Source organism: Camelus dromedarius, chromosome 11 (genome assembly GCF_036321535.1).
Source record: "Camelus dromedarius isolate mCamDro1 chromosome 11, mCamDro1.pat, whole genome shotgun sequence".
In the NCBI taxonomy this organism is placed as follows: Eukaryota; Metazoa; Chordata; class Mammalia; order Artiodactyla; family Camelidae; genus Camelus; species Camelus dromedarius.
In genome coordinates, this window is record NC_087446.1 from 51,780,532 (window position 1) to 51,800,230 (window position 19,699).

Consider the following 19,699-nt stretch of genomic DNA (forward strand, 5'->3'; position numbering starts at 1 on the left):
CCTGCGCTGGGAAGGCACAAGCCCCTCCTCTTCCTTCCCGCTAATGTCAGTTTCATCGCTGCTTCAGGAAAAGTAACTTAGTGCAAGTTCTGTACTGTTGAGACATCATTTTAATTTATTAAGTATTCGATCACGATGGGTTAGCATCATTTCTAAGAGAAAAAAAGAAAAGGTGCATCTTTAATGTGCAACAGTGATGTGGATGGATAAATTAGTCCGCATCCATTGAGCGTCGTACAGTGTTGTCATTAAAAATAATGTGGCGGAGAAAAATCTGGTGACACAGCAAAAAATTACCAAAAAAGTGCTATCCAATTTCTGTAAAAGAAAATACATACGTATATGAAATAGATGTATGCATAGAAGATCATCTGAAAGAGTGTATATCTATGTCATAGATACATAGGGTTTTTAAAATTTTCCTTCTCTTTCCTTGTCTGCATTTTGTGTTTTTCTCCAATGCTTTGGTGATAAGAAGCACAGTGAGAACTTATCATTGTTTAAAGTTACTAAGTCAGGTGCATCAGTGTTTCCTCTTTATCATGATTCCAACTTAATACTCAGCAACTCTGGTTTCAGAGAACAAAACCGTCTCCTGGCTTCTCAGGCAGGCAGTGACTCTGACTTCCCCTGATTTGAGGAACAATAATTGCTGTCCCCTCTTAGCACTACTGTTATTTGTTTGGCAGACATTTACTGAGCAGCTGCTATGTGCTGGGCACTACTCTTTAGCCTGAGAATTACAGCAATACTTAAGTGCTACTGTAGTCACAAGTCTTACTAGAATGAGGTGTGTATAGTCACTTACATATTTCTTGTTGGCCAGTTGTCCACATTCCCAGGTTTGCAACTCAGCATCCTTGGTTGGGATCATCTCCCAGCAGCTGTGACTCCGTCCCTCTCGCAACACATTCTTAGACCAGCCTTTGGGCAGGTAGCATGGGCCCCTGCCCCGCACCACCATTGGTTTTTCAGTGGGAAACAAAAATAAAAGTAACAACTAAAACCCTTTATTCCTAATCCGAAAAGTACTGTGTGCTCATTGCCGAAAAAAAATGGAAGATACAGAAAAAAAGTAAGAAATCAGAAAACGCCATTTAGAATCTTACTGGTAAATTTATTTCTGCTGGAAGAATAAATCCATTGTTGTGAGCAACCTGAGAAGGTTACAGAAGTTTAGTTCTCACTTTGTCATAATTATGTAATGAGAGAAACAAGCAGAACCTTTTTTTTTTTTTTTAATACTCTGAAATTCTCAGCTTTAGGAATGAAAATTTGCTTTATAAAATATAGTTGAAGCCAGGCATCTAGCATCATGGTCCCTTTTGTGATTTTGGTCATGAATGGTAGATGCTTTAATTTCCATTTTGCTTATTATTAGCCTGAAGAAATCATCTAATTGAATTCCTAAATGCTATTATATCTCTCAAAACTCGGGCTAATTTTATCTCTGAAAAATACAGATAATTTTTTAACAAACCCAGTTTAGCAAATATACGAAGCCTTCAGACTCCAGTTTGATGTCCTCTAAAAAATCTGATTTCCTGTAGCAGTGATTAATGTATCATATCTTTGTAAAGGTGGTATCTGATTATTCAAGGAACTATGTGATTTGAAGGAATCATTATTTGCTAGCCAACATGAACACAAAATAGAGTAAAATAAAACTGAGAGAGAGAATAATAAACTCTATTATACAACCAGCACTATGGCAAATACTTATTCAGTTATTTTCAGCAAATCTCTCTGTGGTAGATGCTCCGTGGATAATTGGCTCTGGAACTCTGACCTTTCAGTTTGGCCTAGTGAAAGGGAAACGTCGCATTCATATAGGGGAAGGCAGAAGGGCCTCTGGAAAGATCTAGGGAAGTACGCTTGATAAGACTCAACATTCATTCTCACTATGTAACGGGTTTCTCATCTAATTCTTCCAAGGGCCCTAAGAGATGGCCATTAACATCCTCATTTTTTAATGAGGGCAGTGGGGCTTGACTGGTTTAAATAACTTGCCCAAGATGAGTAAGTAGAAACCAGATCTCTCACCCAAGCCTGTCTCACTCTGATGTCAAGCTCCGCCATCATCTCTAATGCTTCCCATTAGGGAGCAGAAGGGTCAGTCATAATTTACATTCCATTCAGCAAATATCGTTCGTCCTGGCCACACTCCCGGAACCACGATATGGTTGCCCTCCTCTAGGAATTTGTAGTGTTATTATAGTAATTACAGGATATAAGACGGTATATAGTTCAGTCTCAAATTGGATATAACCAAGAGCTAAAATTTTTGCAACCGAAAATATGTACTTTGGGCATTGAATATTCTAATACCAGCAGAATTTTAGGTCTCACTCATTTCTTGACCAAGGAGCTGACTCAACAAAGTGAATTGTATGTGAATAAAAACATAATTTAAGCGAAACTATTTGAACGGTCAGGGATGAAAATGATCTCTTAGAATTAAGCAATGATAATACAAATCCTGTGGCTTGTTTTACCCACGGCATTCACAAATGGAGGATTATACGGAAGAAAAGTAGGTATCTCTCTCCTGGCACATGCAGAGTCTGAAGCATCCTCTGCATGCCAAATGGCATTGTGTGGGGAAAAAAAAAAAGAGCAATGTGGTAAAATGGAGCATTGACTAAAGAATCAAATCCCTGGGTTCCGGTGCCAGTACTTTCCTTTAACTAATTGTGAGAACTTAGGGCGGTGACACGGACTTTCAAACTCAACTTTCCCATTTGTGAAATGGAAATACAGTTCCAATGTATGCTCTGTTTGATTTCCCGAGACTGATGGAGATGAGACATGTGCAAAGTGCTTGGGGAACGATAAAGCTATAAAAGTGTATTGCAGTGAGTCCTGTTCATGTGTTATTCATCCTTATTGCCCTGGTGCCTTGGACGTGATGTGATACAGCACAGATGTTTAACCAATGTTTGTTGAACCTAATGGAACCGAAGCTAGGTTTACGTACAGAATAAACAGAGCTGGAGAGGTGTCTCACCACAGTGATGTTTGTACTAATTATGTGGCTCCTCTGAGCCGGGCTGTACCAGAGCACGGCAGGTCCTCATTTGGGGGACCTGCTGGTGGCTCAGCCCTGCCTTGCTCTCTGTGGTACTCGCAGCTGCTGCAGATGGAAATGAGCCCACCTGCCTGCATGCCTGGGCTTCCCGAAGCCCCTGGGGACTTGAAGCTGGCAGGTTGTGGGGAGCATCCTGGGTGAAGACCTTTAGTTAGGAGAGATGATTGCCAATCTCAGTACACACTGGAGTATACCCAAAGGACTTTTGAACTCCAGGGGAGGACAAAATTAAAAAAAATAATAATCATTCTCTTCAGAGAGCAGTTTTGACATGCTGCCGCTTGCATTGTGATAGAAATACATGGTAGGAAACCAAGGAAGTTTTCCTTCGAAGCTGTTGTATTGAAGAGGTCAGGTACAAATCTGAACAAGTTGCTGGAGCATGAGTCTGCTCACTGACATTTCCTGCTTTACAGAAATAGCAGGATGATGGAAAACATGCTATTGTGGCAGCTGTCCACATTTATCTCAAAGTGGAATTTTTCGTTTATTAGAAATTATATTTATTAGAACTCTTGAACATCTGAATTCCTCTTTCGTAAATTCCCTGTTCTGGGAAGGCACTGAGAACCTTAGTTCTATTTTCATAAGCAGAATAACATTGACCTGATGAGTATCAAATGTGTGTGTTTGTTTGTTTGCTTGTTTTGTAGAGGGCATCTAGGGGGAAAGCTGGGTGAGTGGTGGGCTCTCCAGATGGACTACCTTGGTAACATCAACAAAGCCCAGCTTGGCAGGTCCAAGCTTGATATGTTTGATGTCCCAGAGTTAATTTGATGTGTGGAGAGTGACTTATAATATAAGCCCAAAGAATGCCTACCTACGAATTCAAAAAAGAGCAAAAATCAAGTGGATCAGAACTTGATATGGTTCTAATCATAGTCTGCCTGTAAGAAAGCTTTAGGAAGCCAAATTTGTAATCATAAACGTGTCTGCTGAGTGTGAAATAATAGAGCCATTAGTTTGATGAATTTACTGTTCAGTGGTATCAAGCTATTATAGCATGACAAATCCATTGCCGCAAGAGAGGTTTGTCTGCCAATAAGGTTACGTATCAGGTTGGCTGGAGATAACACTGTCATCCGTGGACTGAAGGCACCAAGGAATTAATCGGTGAAATCTTAAATTATGCGAGAAAATACAAAGGCGTCATGATTCTGCCCCAATCTGAAAATTACTCTTTCTATTAAAGGCACTCCTCTTTCCAATAGCAGTACAATCACAGAGTACGCAGAGGCAGAATATCATAAATCAGGGCAAATGGTGATGACACAGAAGAGAGGTAGATGGACAGTGCAGAACTTATCAGAAAGTCGTGGAGCTAGCCATTGCTACTGAACTGTCCATCTTTTTCTTTCTGGTTTGTCGTTTTTAAATAAATTCTGGATCTGTGTTTTTTAATCAAATATATTATGTAAGTATCTATAAGTATATGTATTTAATATTCTGTCCCACCCTGTGGGTTGCTGTTTTACTCCCTTTTGGTGAACAGAAGTTCTTAGCTGTAATATGGTCAAGTTTATCACGTTTCTTTTTTCTTTTGTGTTTGCTCTTTTATTTCCTATTTGAAAAAGCATTGCCTCGTCCAAGGTCATGAAGATGTTTTCCTCTAAAAGCTTTATTGTTTTACTGTTCAATGTATTTCTACAATCCAGCTTGCTATGGTCTGAATATCTGTGTTCCGCCCCCAAATTCATATGTTGAAATCCCAGCCCCCAAGGTAATGGTATTAGGAGGTGGGGCGTTTGGGAGGTGACTAGTTCATGAAGGCAGAGCCCTCCTGAATGGGATTAGGCCCCAGAGAGATCCTGCCGTGTGAGGACAAGACACATCTGTGAAGGACGAAGCAGGACCTCACCAGATGCCAGAGTTTATTATATTTCTTTATAACCGTCCAAACAGACCAAGACATATCTGGAATTGACTCTTGCATGTAATGTGAGGTAGAAGTCAATATACATTTTTTTCCATGTGATATACAGTTGTCTCAGCATGATTTATTGAAAAGACCACCCTTTTCTCTACTGAATTACATGGTCACTTCCCCACCCCCAATTTTTTTTTAATTGAAGTATAGTCAGATATAATACGTCAATCTCTGATATACAGCATAATGTACATGGTCACTTTTGCCATAAATCATGTGATCAGATATGCATGGATCTATTCCATTGGATAGGTGACTGTTTTTGTGCTAGTACTACACAGTTTTGATAGGAATAGTTCCTGATAGCTCATAATGTAAGTCCTTCATATTTGTTCTTCTTCAAGAATGCCTTGGCTGTTCCTGGCCTTTTGCATTTCTATATGAATTTTACAATTGGTTTGTAAATTTCTGGGAAAAAATACCTTACAGCTTGGATTTTGACTGAGAGTTCATAGAAGTATATATTAATTTGGCGAGAACTTATATCTTTACAATATTGAATCATTCAGTCTATAACAAGTCCATTTATTTGGCTCTCCTGTATTTTTTCTGAATAATATTTTGTAATTTTTAGTTAGAGGTCCTGTACATAGTTCATTAGATTTATTTCTAAGTGTTTGATGCTTTGGGTGCTATCATAAATGTTGTATATTCTATTTGCTTATTGCCAGTATATACAAATAGGACTCATGTCATAGTCAGCTCAGACTGCTGTAACAAAAGACCATACACTGGGCAGCTTGTCGACAACATAAATTTATATCTCACAGTTCTGGAAGCTGGGAAGTCCACAATCAAGGTGCTGGCAGATTGGTGTCTGGGGAAGACCATCTTCTTCATACATAGACAGTGACATTCTGCTGTGTTCTCATGTTCGGGAGGGGTAGGGGTCTCTCTGGAGACTCTTTTTGTAAGAGCACTCATCCCACTCATGGGGGCAGAGCCCAAAGGTCCTATCTCTTAGTACCTTCACTCTGGGGGTTAAGATTTCAAAATATCAATTTTGGAGGGAACTCAAACATTCAATCTACAGCAACTCATTTTTTGTATGTTGACTTTATATCCAGTGTCCTTCTTATATTCTCTTATTAATTCTAACAATTTATCTATAGATTCTTCGAAAATTTTCTGTGTGCCTGGTCCTATTCTCTGGAAATGACAGTTTTATTTCTTCCTGTTCAATCTCCATGACTTTTATTTCTTCCTCATGACTTTTGCACTGGCTAGACCTCGAGTAACAGTGTTGAGCCAACGTGTTTACAGTGGCCATTCTTGACTCAGTCCCAGTATCCAGGGGAAGGTGTCAAACTCTCAATGAGAATGATGTTTGCTGTGGGTATATTGTAGACATTCTTTATCACATTAAGAAGTTTCTATACTTAGCTGGCTGAAAGTTTTCATTACAAGTGAATGTTGAATTTATCCAATACTTTTTCTGCATTGGAGATGATCATATGATTTTATTCCCTTCTATGAATGTGGTGAGCTGAATATATGATTTTTGAATGTTAAACCATACTTGCACACCTAAGACTAAACGCCACTCAGTTTTCTGTATCACTGGATTTGATTTCCTAATATTTTGTTAAGAATTTTTAATAATGTTTATGAGAAAGATGAGTTTGAAATTTTATTAGAATTCTTGTTAGAGTTTTTAAATCAAGTTTAGGCTGTTTTCATTTTTTAAAAAGTCTAGGAAGCTCTGCTTCCTGTTTTTATCTTCTTGAAGAATTATATGGGTATTATTTTTCCTTAAAGTTTTGGAAAATGCATTGATCAGTTCCCTGGGCCTAGACTTTTCTTTGGAAAAAATTTTTAAATAATGGGCTCAAATTTTTAATACACACAGAACTATTCATGTTTTCTGTTTCTTCTTCTGTCAGCTTTGGTAAATTGTGTTTTTCAAAGAATTTGTCTATTTCATCCAAATTGTCAAATTTATCTCCATGAAGTTGTTTTTAGAATACTTTTGTTGTGCAGTCCACAGTGATATCCTCTCTTTCATTGCTGTTGTTGCTAATTTGTGTGTTTGTTTTTTTTTTTAACTTTTTGAAAAATCAGTTTTGGTTTTATCCATTTTGTTAATCTTTTCAAAGAGCCAGTTTTGAGGTTTGTTTGATTTTTCTGTATTATATGTTGGATTATTATTTTCTTGATTTCAGTTTTTATCTCTATCTTTGATTTCTTTAGGTTTGATTGCTGCTCTTTTCTAGCCTCTTGAGATCAGCACCTAAATAACTGATTTTTATTAGTTTTTTTTCCCTACTATATGCATTTAAGGCTATATATTTCCTTCTAAGCATCATTTTAGTTTTTTTCCCATAAGCTTTGAAGTGTATTTTTTAAGTATTCAGTTTAAAATATTTTCTATTTTTCTTTTATCCCATGGATTATTTAGAGTGTATGGGGGTTTTTTTGTTTGTTTGTTTTGTGTTTCTTTAAACATTTTTTATTGATTTATAATCATTTTGCAATGTTGTGTCAAATTCCAGTGTAGAGCACAATTTTTCAGTTATACATGAACATATATATATATTCATTGTCACATTTTTTTCTCTGTGAGCTACCATAAGATCTTGTGTCTATTTCCCTGTGCTATACAGTATAATCTTATTTATCTATTCTACAATTTTGAAATCCCATCTATCCCTTCCCACCCTCCGCCCCCTTGGCAACCACAAGTTTGTATTCTATGTCTATGAGTATATTTCTGTTTTGTATTTATGCTTTGTTTGTTTGTTTGTTTGTTTTTTGATTCCACATATGAGCGATCTCATATGGTATTTCTTTTTCTCTTTCTGGCTTACTTCACTTAGAATGACATTCTCCAGGAGCATCCATGTTGTTGCAAATGGCGTTATGTTGTTGGTTTTTATGGCTGAGTAGTATTCCATTGTCTAAATACACCACATCTTCTTTATCCAGTCATCTGTTGATAGACATTTAGGCTGTTTCCATGTCTTGGCTATTGTAAATAGTGCTGCTATGAACACTGGGTTGCTGGTATCATTTTGAAGTAGGGTTCCTTCTGGATATATGCCCAGGAGCAGGATTCCTGGGTCATATGGTAAGTCTGTTCCTAGTCTTTTGAGGAATCTCCATACTGTTTTCCACAGTGGCTGTAGAGTGTATTGTTTAATTTTTAAGCTATTGAGTTTTTTTTTTCCTATCTTCATTGTTGATGTCTAGTTTAATTCCATGGTGGTCAGAGAAGGCATTCTGAAAGATTTCAACACTTTGAAATTATTGAGACTCTCCTTATATTACAATATGTTGATTTTAATAAATGTTCCACATTCACTTGAAATGAATAGGTGCGGTTTGACATGCATGGCAATTAGATCAGGTCTACTGATTGTGCTATTAATATCTTCTATATCCTTACTGATTTTTTATTTTGGGCTTATTCTACCAGCTATTGAGAAAGATATGTTAATGCCTCCCAGTGTAACGGTTGATTTGAATGTTTTTCCTTTTTGTTTATTTAGAAGCAATGCTATTGAATGCATAGAGACTTAGAGTTACAGTATTTTCCTATTGGATTGACCCATTTACAGTTATAAACCGTCTCTCATTACCTTAATAATATCTTGCCTTAAAGTTCACATTGCCTGATATTGGTAGAGTTACACAAGCTTTTTTTGGTGTTGTTAGTGTTTGCATAGTATATTTGTCTTTCCTGTTACATTAAATATTTCTTTATTATTATATTTAAAGCACATAGTTCAATTTTTTTAAATCTTGTCTGATAATCACAGTCTTTTACTTCAAATTTAGTTCACTTATATTCAGTATAACCCCTGACATAATTAGGTTTCTGGCTACCATCTTATTTTTCATTTCTTATTAAGCTCTTCTCTTTTATATTCCTTTTTTCCTTTTATGTTTCTTTTCCTGTCTTTTTTGCCTCTTTTAAATTATTAAAAAATTTAAGATTATTTAATTTTTTCTAGTAACTTGCAAATAATACATTAGTTTCTTATTTGATAGTAGTTATCCTAGAGATTACAACATATATCCTTGATTTATTACAAAATTATATAAATTATTATTTTTACCACTCCTCTGATATAATGAGACCCCTAAACCTTTTAAACTGTTTACCCTTCTGGACTTCTGTTCTTCTTGCTTTGCATTTTAGTTCCACTTAGATTTTATCCTATAAAGGACATTACATTTATTGTTTTGTACAATCTAGTAATTTATAAATATCCCTTTACTTACCAGTTCCAATGTTTTTTATTCCTTCCTGCATTTAAAAAAAAATAAACTTGCAACACAGCCATTATGTAAGTCAACTATGCTGGTTTAAATATATTTGAGATGGAATTTTGATTAAATAATCACCAAAAATAGATTGTAACTTTGTGTAAAACAACTTCAGTATTGAGGTCAGGGAACAATGCAGATTTTTCAATGAAGTACTGAATTTATTCTGTCAAATTCAAATGCTTATTAAATGGTGTTCTGCAGTTTTCAAAGAGTGTTAACATTCAACCCTCAGTTGATTCCATGAATAACTTGATGGATAAGCCAAAAAGACAAAGAAGTGGGGGTCATGGGAGGAAGGGGACTTGCCCACACTTACACACCTGACCTTGAGCTCAAGTCCCCTGATGCCTGGTTCAGTCTTCTATCTGTATCATCTCGAAATACCTAAAATAACTCATATGTCTATAAAGATAAACCAGGCTATGGAAAATATATCCCTCAAAATACACAATTTAATTACAACTTCTTAAATGATCACCCTCTTCCTTCTTTTTATAGCTTCTTATCTGTATTTTTAAAACTCAGAACACACATAAACATCTGCCTGTAGCAAACATAGTAAGTTTCCTCCCAACTGAAAGCTCCCATTAAAGCCACGCAGAAGAGAAAGTGAGGCAGATGATATCATGTTTATTTTAGTCTTTCTGCTTCGTTTTTCTTTCCAGGCAATGAGCTGAGCGTAGTTTTCAGAACCAGATATGACCGTTGTTTATGTATCTATATTTATTAGTAGTCTACTTTTAGCAATTTTTAGGTACAATAGATTCCAAGAGTATTTTGGGAAATTCTCACTGGTGACATCTAGACTGTATTCATTGGGAAACCAACAAACACATACCCCGAAGAGTCATGAATAAAATAAACTTTTGGAGTGTGTGTATAAGGCTCTTCTGCTCATCTAGCACAAGACAGAGCAGGTGCTTACGAAGGTTAACTGAATGAATGAATGAACTAATAAATGAATGAAAAGTACCTCAGTATCTGGCTCTGTCACCTCGGTTTACCCAGATTCTCCTGGCCCCATTCACGGTGATGGCAGTGCCACCACTGAACCAGCAGTTTACTTTTTGTTAAATTTATAGTAGAGGGAGAAAAAAGATGGAGAATCTGAATAGACCAGGAGCAGACTCGTGGACAACGACAATTGAACTCTCGCAAGAATTTGAGCCAAATGACAGAAACAACAGTCAGCGGTTGTGGACTCCCACTCAGAGCTCATGTCCTGTCCGGGCTGAGGCTGGCACCAGTGCACACCAAAGTCAAGTACAACCAAGTTTGTTTGAAAACAAAATTATAAATAATCAGAGGAAGCCAAGTCTTTAGATGGAAGATATTAGATGTTCAAAAAGCAAGGAGAAGAGTCAAAAGAGAGGGAGAGAATAAAAAAAAAAAAAGAATCAGAGAACAGAGACCCACTGAGATTCTAGTTCCCAGCTTAGGTCTCTGTAACGTCCAAGCTGGACTTGGCTTTCTGCTTCTGGATGTCTGAAAGATTGGCGGCTTTATCTTTACAATTAACTCCTCTTTTTAATTTGAGTTAATTAGAGTGAGATTTGATTCCCAGCAACCCACAGTCTCTCTGACTAATGGCTTTCTCTTCTCCCCCAGGCACCCAGGGCTTTAGTGTGGCCCTTCTCCTGCTTTTGAGGAAAGAAAGTGATCTGCAAATTGTTCACCCCGTCAAATTATCTGATTTTCCCAGTAACATTTTACAAACTCACTGCAGTGAGACGGCAACATGAGACACTAAGGAATAGCAATTCACGCTATCATTTTTGTCATTGTTTATAGATTTGGAATATACATAAACATATACTGGAATATATTTTAGGAATCTTCCCAGAGCACCTTCTACTATCTCAGGAGCTGACCTCTTCCTCTGCCTAAAGGATGACATCATTACACATGAACCTTTCCTTGTCCCCCGACACTCCACACACACACACACACACACACACACACAAAACTCTTCTATCAAATTTTAAGGGCTTGAAAATAGAGATTACGTCTCCACCATCTTTGCACACTTAGCATCGTAGTACAGTGGCTAACACTATAGTATTCATTTGAATGAATACATGTCATATGCGTAAATTGAATGCATATTCTTTCTCTACCTCTCTTGAATGTTTTTAGAATACTGGGGCCTAATATTCAGATACTTTCCTTTGCCCTTTTGCTACTCCTTCTGGACTTCCACGTGTCCTTAGACTACTGTGAGCTCTGCTAGAATTGTTTGAAGGGCATGAGGAAGACAGGAAAGCGGCATTAACCTTTACTCAACCCAGGAAAAGAAGCCATAGAGGTGGCCCAGTCAGAGTCATCAGGCTGTGATTAAAGGGGCATTTGAAAGGGATTTTCTGAGCCAGGACAACTTCCCATCCACCTGGGCACTCCCAACATTGGCCCATAAGCCTGCAAGCCAGCATCCGTTACCTGCCAGTCAGGAAGCTGACTTGCCAATGAGGGCATACAACATACTTTTGTCAATGCGGGTGCAACTGCATAAACCCAGTGGTTCCAAAGGAACAGCTGCCCTGTGCAATGTTCAACTACTTCTTTGGAAAAGGGGCCTTTTTCAGACTTGACCTAAGCCAGTGAAGGAATATTAATAGAAACTCTTGAATCCAGGGCTGTTCATAAATACTCTTTTAGAAAAATTATTTTTATGCATAAAGAACTGCTTTTTCTGACAATCATTAACATTTGATTTCCCTTTTCATGTCATTCAAGGCAAGACTAATATTCAGAACACTCAAAAAAGTCATGTGGAAATAAAAGAAAATTATGTTTGAGCGTGTTGGGTTCTCCAGAGTATTGTGTGCCTGTCTTTCCCGGTACAATAGTATGATTTATTTTGTAAACATTCTGATTTTTTCAGAATGAGTCATTGTTAACGTAGAAACCAGCTGACTCATCCGTCCATCAGTTAATGTACTTGTTTCCCCTTTTTTCTCTCTGTATGTCTAACATTATACTAAAAAGATATTAGGAATTCTTTCATTTATCATTATACTAAAAAGATATTAGGAATTCTTTCATTTCAAGTCTTCCCCTTTGGTCTTGTCATTTGTTTCCAAGTAATACGGTAAAGCTGTCATAAACTTTGTGATGGTTCAGATTCTTGTTCATGATATTGAGCCAAAAACTTGAGTTCACACCCAGTCCTCCAGTATCTCAAATCTGATGCCTCCCATATAGGAGGTGAACAGAGAATCCAGAAAGGATCAGATAGAAAGGACATCTTTTCTGACCCTGAGAAAGGCCAATCAGACTTTGGATTCTGGTAATAGACCCATAAGAACTTACTTAAAAAAATTATTTGATCATCTTGTTTCAACAAATCTAAAGAATCTAGTTTATCCCATCTTAAAAGATACTTGCCTAGGAGATTGAGTTCCTTTTAATATATTAATGTGTTAGGCACATGTCTTGTTATTTGTTCCAGATGTCTTCAAGGAAAAGAGAGGTAGATAAGAAGAAATGAAATATTACTTGGAACCAAACTATGATTTTAGAGGGGGAACCATTAGCTCAGAAGTCAACAGAATTAAATGTTTGTCACTGAGGTCTCACCAGTGAGTTGAATGGCTCTGTCATTTATTTGCTTTCTTCTGCCTCAGTTTCCTCTTCAGTAAAGTGAGATTCTTCCCCTAACTGAAATCTCACTCTTAAGACCAATTGTCCCTTTTCTTCTTCTTTCTCTTTTGACCCAAACTTGTGACACTTAATCATCCCTGTTATTATAGACTTCACAATTTACTATTCAGTAGCCGTCATGTATTAAATGCAGTAATTATTATTAGCTGCCTTAATAGTTCCCATTCTAAACTCTATCAGTGGAGAAAACTGAATTAAAAAGATTTAGGTTTATTATAAATTGTTTCTAAGACAACTCGGAGAAATCATTTGTCATAGACTAACTTTGTCATAGTGGCTCCTGTCTAAGCCACTGTGCTATTGACTTTCAGGAGATTCCCAAGAAACTAAATTACCCTTACCAAATTAGCTTTTTAATATATATGCGCTGTAGACACATAGCCTGCCTGCTTGCTAAAACACGTAGTTGATCAAAATTATATCCTAGCATTGCTAGCTTTTAAATACTAGAAATCATCTCAGTGCTTGGAGAAGTCTGATGAGCATGATTACAGGTGGAGATTTTCAGACAGAATATATCAGAGAAAGTGAGAAGAATAAAGAATTTTTGACATGCTTTGCCATTTTTTGGTACGGTTTCACGTTATGTCTTTACTTGTGGTAATAAAAACAACAATCAGTGGAAAGATAATATATTATTTTACCCTCCCCACCCCCACCCCAGTACTGCATTGGAAAATTTTCCTGTTGAATGAATGGTTGTGAAGTCAGGAGGAGATTCTAGGTTTCCTTTCGGAGCCAACACATTGTTGTAGTAGGTGGAACCATAACGTTGCCACGTTGGTCAGAAATCACTGGCTGCCTGCAGCTTCACATGGCTCAAGCTGAGGAGACTTGGGTGTGAGACTTGCATGTCAGCTCAGGGCAAATACTTAACTTCTGAGCCTTGGTTTGTGACGTGGGAACAGCACCCTGCTCAGTAGAGCTGATGCAAAGCTTAGCAATGACGTATAAAAGCACTGTGTCTGGCGATATGAAATGCTCAAGAAAGGGTTAATAATACAATATTGTAATCAATGTAAGTAACTCAGCGAGTTTCTTCACTCGCCCTTTTGCGATTTCTGCATATATGGCAAAGGCGACGGTTGCTATGGTGGAGAGAAATGGAAAACGTCTGTGAGGCGAGCATGATTTTTTAAAGCCCCAATAGCTTTAAAAGGCCTTCTATTCCCGTCCTGTACGCTCTGGTATGTCCTAGTAAGGTCACAGATAAAGTATGACATATACTTGGTGGAGTATCTAAATAGGAAATGTGCTGAAGCAAATCAAGAACAGAGTTTAAAAGAAAAAAAAAAATCAAAGCACTGAGCAAACATTCTTAACTTTTGGCAGAGGAACTGGACTGCCTGAATCCCCGTGACTCTTTGAGTTATTAATAGTGACTCATTTTGCCATATTTGGGGCAGTTATATATTTATGTATCATGCAGCGTGCGTGAGGCTTTCAAGGCTCGATGGCCTTTTGAAAAATGTGTTATTCTGGAACAGAACGGGGCCAGGAGGATGCCGCTTTGTCGTCTGTGTGGCACCTGCCACGCTGCGCTCATTAGATAGATGCTCAGGACAAGGTGGGACCTGCAGCAGCACTGCCTGGAACGCGGCTCCCATCTGCTCCGCCAGAAGCCATGGTGAAGTCATGAGTTGCACAACAGTAGTAATTCGCAGCTATTTATGACCAATTTAATAGCGAAGGTCTAGATTAGAAGGCTGTGTTTACATGCCGTGCGGCAGAATGGTTCCATGAATCATTCCCACAGTAACTTTTGGCCCAACCAATCAACCAAGTCAGTTGGAAAACCAACCAGTTGGTCCTGAAGCTGAGATGAACAGGTCTCCAAGTTAGCCTCCACTTGCCTGATGCTCCTCGAATCTGAGACTGGATGGACTCCCACCCCCAAGGACACAGCCTCCCCTCCCTGTCCTCTCAGCAAGCCAGGGTCCTGCCGCCACCCCCACACCCATACTCGAAACCCTAAGATATCAAGGGAGTCAGAGTAGTTTGGAAACTCCTAAAGAACCTGTAAACAAGCATAATTTAGAAAACATGTCTATGTTTAGCATATGTTTATTTTCTCATTGTCATTGCACCATTGTGTGACTTCAGTTAGTGACCCTGACAGCTCATTTGCATCAAGATCAGTAAAACACTTTCATTTGTCCCTTTGCGCTGACTGGAGGCTTTAGTTAATTATCACTTCCTGGCAGCCTGAAGGTCAGACTATTTCCTTTCGTTTCACGTGGCAGTTAATCCCCTCATTAAGGGTGATGGAAAATGAATAATTAAACTTATGCCATTTTCACATTTCAGGTAATGAGAGGCCCTGAGATCCCAGAGGGACCATATGAGAATTCTGGACAGTGCTGAAGACTCTTACTTCCTGCAGACACGTGAGTTTCTCTCCTTTGGTCTTATGATAAAGTAGGTTCAGCTAAGGTTCTTCCCCTAAAGGAAAACAAAACAAAGCGAAGACAGATACTGGGCTCAGCTTTGCCACTCACTGGCTGTGTGACTCAGGGAAAGGCAGCTCACCCTCTGACATTAAAGGTTTTCTCAATTGCAAAATGGAGAGAATAAAATCCAACTTAGAGAACTGTTGTGAGCATTAAATGCTTGAATAAAAGGTACTTATAAGACTGCATGCCATATAGTAAGAGCTCAATGAATATGGATGAATTATATTGTCACTTTCATTATCACCCTGGACCAGTCATCGTCTGAATGTTGTGGTTATTGGGCCCCAGACAAACATCCACTTACAAAGACCTGGGTCACACCTGGGTCAAAAGTTCACTTTAACCCACTGGGGCAAAGATCACCTCACACCAGTCAGAAGAGCCATCATTAAAAAGTCCACAAATGATAAATACTGGAGAGGGTGTGGAGAAAAGGGAACCCTCCTACACTGTTGGTGGGAATGTAGTTTGGTGCAGCCATTATGGAAAACAGTATGGAGAGTCTCCAAAAAAACTAAAAATAGACTTACGATATGATCCAGCAATCCCACTCCTGGGCATATATCCAGAGAAAACTCTAATTCAAAAAGATACATGCACCCCAGTGTTCATGGCAGCACTATATACAATAGCCAAGACACGGAAACAACCTAAATGTCCATTGACAGATGACTGGATAAAGAAGTTGGATAAAGGCATATTTATACAATGGAATACTACTCAGCCATAAAAAATAAAACAATGCCATTTGCTGCAACATGGATGGATCTGGAGATCGTCATTCTAAGTGAAGACAGAAAGAGAAAGAAAAATAACATATGATATCACTGTGGAATCTAAAAAAAAGACACAAATGAACTTGTTTACAAAACAGAAACAGATTCACAGACATAGAAAACAAACTTATGGTTACCAGGGGGAGAAGGGAGTGGGAAGGGATAAATTGGGAGTTCAAGATTTGCAGATACTAACTACTGTATATAAAATAAACAAGTTTATACCATATAGCACAGGGAACTATATTCAGTGTCTTGTAGTAACCTATAATGAAAAAGAATATGAAAACAAATATATGTATGTATATGTATGACTGAACTATTACGCTATACACCAGAAACTGACACAACATTGAAAACTGACTATTCTTCAATTTAAAAAAAAAAAAGAAAATTAAAAAATTGTGTTAAGTCCTGGAGAAAAAACCCAGGTCTTAGGGTATTCAACTTTTACCCATTCTCTTCTAATTACTCTAAAAAGATGTTTTGGAGGCAGAAGGTGGTGGAAAGTAGGACAGGATAGATGGGACTCAGAAGGCCACCCCTGGGGAGGGAAGGTGCCTCTGGCCCTTCCCTCCATCTCCATCTCACTAGAGCTGGCTCACCCTGGGATCCCCCTGGTCCTGGTCTGTTGACTTTGTACTTTGACTCCTGTCAGTGTTGGAAAATACTCCCTGTATCTTCCTGTAAAGGGTAGAAAAATATCCTAACAATGATGCAGTTAGCAGGTTTTATCATTTTTAATTGAAAAACTTAGAAACTTAGAAAATTCAGTCTGGAAGAGAACATGATATCCTTTCATCCTTTTGCAGAAGAGGAGACAGGACCAGAGGGTACGCCACCAAGGAAGGCCACCCAGCTGTGTGTGTCAGACCCATTGCTCAAGGTAAGTGCTTGGACCGCCTGGTCTGAGCGCTTTCTGCTTTGCCGCAAAAATCCCCAAAGACCACCCTATTGCTGACATAGAAGAGTTGGTGTTTTCCATTTTTTCTTTCTTAAGTCAAGAACTGTTGTCTCAGATAAATTCCTTGTATTTCTCCTTTCTGCGTAATTTTTTCCTGTTCATGGAATGAAATCTTTAACTGCCAGGCAAACCTTGTGTTGAAGACACCGTAACCCAGGGGGCGAGTTCCATATTGGGAAGGAAAGTGGGTTCATATGGGAAACTGCTCTGGCCAGCCTGCTCACCTGGCGTTGAGGTAAGGCAGAGTCACAGAGCATCAGCAAACCACCAGCTCTGAACTGACCTATGCCCACGCTGACTGTCACCCGAGGCCCCTAAGGCGAGGCCTGGAGCCTTCCTCCAGGGAGTCACAGAGGTCAATCCTGCCCCCTCCCCTCTGTGTAAGATCTCTGAGGGGGGCCTAATAGGATTCTAGTACCAGATCCTACAGGGGACAGGGTTTCCCGAACCACCACGCAGTTCTCAACCACTATCTGGGGGTCCTACACTTCAACTCAATTCTGACATTACCTACCTGGAGATATAGCATCGGATCCTGCAGGTTAAGGGCTCAGTCCTACAAGACGGCCTCCCCTCCTCCATGCCAGATGCCAGTCACAGGTCCAGGTTGCCACCAGGGCTCTGACACACCGCTGTAGATTGGGGATTCCCACTACCCCCTCTTTGGGTTCTATTAATTTGCTAGAGCGGCCCACAGAACTCAAGGAAACATTTTCTTATTAAATCACCTGTTTATTATAAAAGGATATAACTTAGGAACAGCCAGATGGCAGAGATGCTTAGGACAAGGTGTGGGGAAAGACTGCAGAGCCTCCATGCCCTCTCTGAGGCCACCACTCTCCCCTGATACCCACATGTTCACCCACCTGGCCTCTCAAACCGCCTACTGTTTTCACATGAGCAGGCTTTTATATTCTGGAGTCTTCCTCATGTAGCATGATCAATTATTAGCTCCACTTCCGGCCCCTCTGCCCTCTCCAGAGACGTGGGGGGCGAGGCTGAAGATTCCAAGTTTCTGATCATGGCTTGGTCTTTCCAGTGAGGAGCCCCCATCCAGGAGTCCCGCCCACCCAGAGTTGCCTCATTAGAAATAAAGATGCTCCTAGTGCTCTTGTCAGTCAAAAATTTTCAAGGGTTTTAGGAGCCCTATGATATGTATTTCTTATTATAAATCACAATATCACAGGGCCCCTCCCCCTGGTTTTGTATAGGGCACCTGTCAGCCTCAATACCTTATTCTCCACCTTTTCTAGAAGAAGCGTAAAGAAAAAACAAAATTCCTCCTGTCAGAACATGCTTCTTTTCTTTTTCCTCCAAACTTCTTTTTTGCATCTCAGGCCCTGCCTCTCATGAAAAGGGAAATGGCATTTCTCCACCGTGGTGTACACACTTCAGTGCCCACAGCGCCCCCTGCAGGACGCCTTCTCCCCAGACCAGTTTCTCTCTGTATGTTAAGAACCCGTGCTGGGGAGTCAGTGCCCTGGACCAGGCTCCGGCACAGGACGTCCTGGTCATGGGAAGCTGTGAGCTTAATTAACAGAAACTCAAACAGTTGTTTAATATTAAAGTGTGCATAGGGCAACTGTGCAATCGAGATTCTTTGTAAGGCCGTAATTTTTTAACACAACCCAGGGAAGTACCCAAGGCGCGTTTTTCCATGAGCGTGTTGTTCTATTAAACACAGGCCGATGAGGAGATCTGTCTGGATGTCTGGGTTGATGATATTTCCATCTGAAAATTGGGTCAAATAGAAATATAATGATAGGTGGTAGGTTTCTTAAGCTCAGTTCTCTTCTTCATATAATGGAAATGTCAACTTTTTCTGTAAACTTTTAAATTTTCAGAATTAGCTAGAACTTTGAACCTTTTCATTTTACGACCATCTTAAAGTTTTGCCATTTGGCTCATCAGACCCTTAATCTTTGTTACTACCGTGTCTCTGGTCCACGGATTTCCTGTCGGGCCACGGATGGTGAGGCTAGTTGGATCTTCTAATTCCTAGCATTCATCTCATTTCTGCTTTCTTTCCGACAGTTTTTTTAAATTAAAGATATTTAGCTTTACCTTTATTTATTTAAAAAAATTTGGGGGGGTAATTAAATTTCTATATTTATATATTTTAATGGTGGTTTTGGGGATTGAACCCAGGACCTCGTGCATGCTAAGCACACACTCTACCACTGAGCTATAGCCACCCACTCCACCCCCACTGATGCTTTTTAACTTAATGATTCTTTAATTAACTTTGGAATCATCTGGCACAGCCTTACATTGAATCCAGGAAAAGATTGAGTTGATTCTTCACTCAGTCATTCACAGCATGTGTAGGATGCCAACTGTAATACCAGGAATGCTCGGTGCTGAAGAAATTGTGATGAGTAAAAATACTTGTGGTCCCATGGAGTTTACATTCCAGTTGAGCAGCCAAGCAATAATCAAATGATCATACCATAGCATATAATTAAAATAGTTTTAAATGGGATAAAGGAAAAAATATGAATAAGTTAAGACCTAATTTCCAACGGTTGCAATTTTATCATTTGGGATCCTCTCGGTGGA

At 39.0% G+C, this 19,699-nt stretch overlaps 1 protein-coding gene across 7 annotated transcripts in view; it reads left to right on the forward strand.

Annotated features, from left to right (window-relative positions):
* Window positions 1-19,699, forward strand: part of PCED1B (PC-esterase domain containing 1B) — a 111,175-nt gene that overhangs the window by 5,172 nt on the left and 86,304 nt on the right. For all 7 annotated transcript variants that reach the window (XM_064490908.1, XM_064490912.1, XM_064490909.1 and 4 more), the window contains exons 2-3: window positions 15,255-15,334; window positions 16,989-17,062. The gene's annotated coding sequence lies outside the window, so the exon portion shown is untranslated. The remainder of the gene's footprint in view (window positions 1-15,254; window positions 15,335-16,988; window positions 17,063-19,699) is intronic.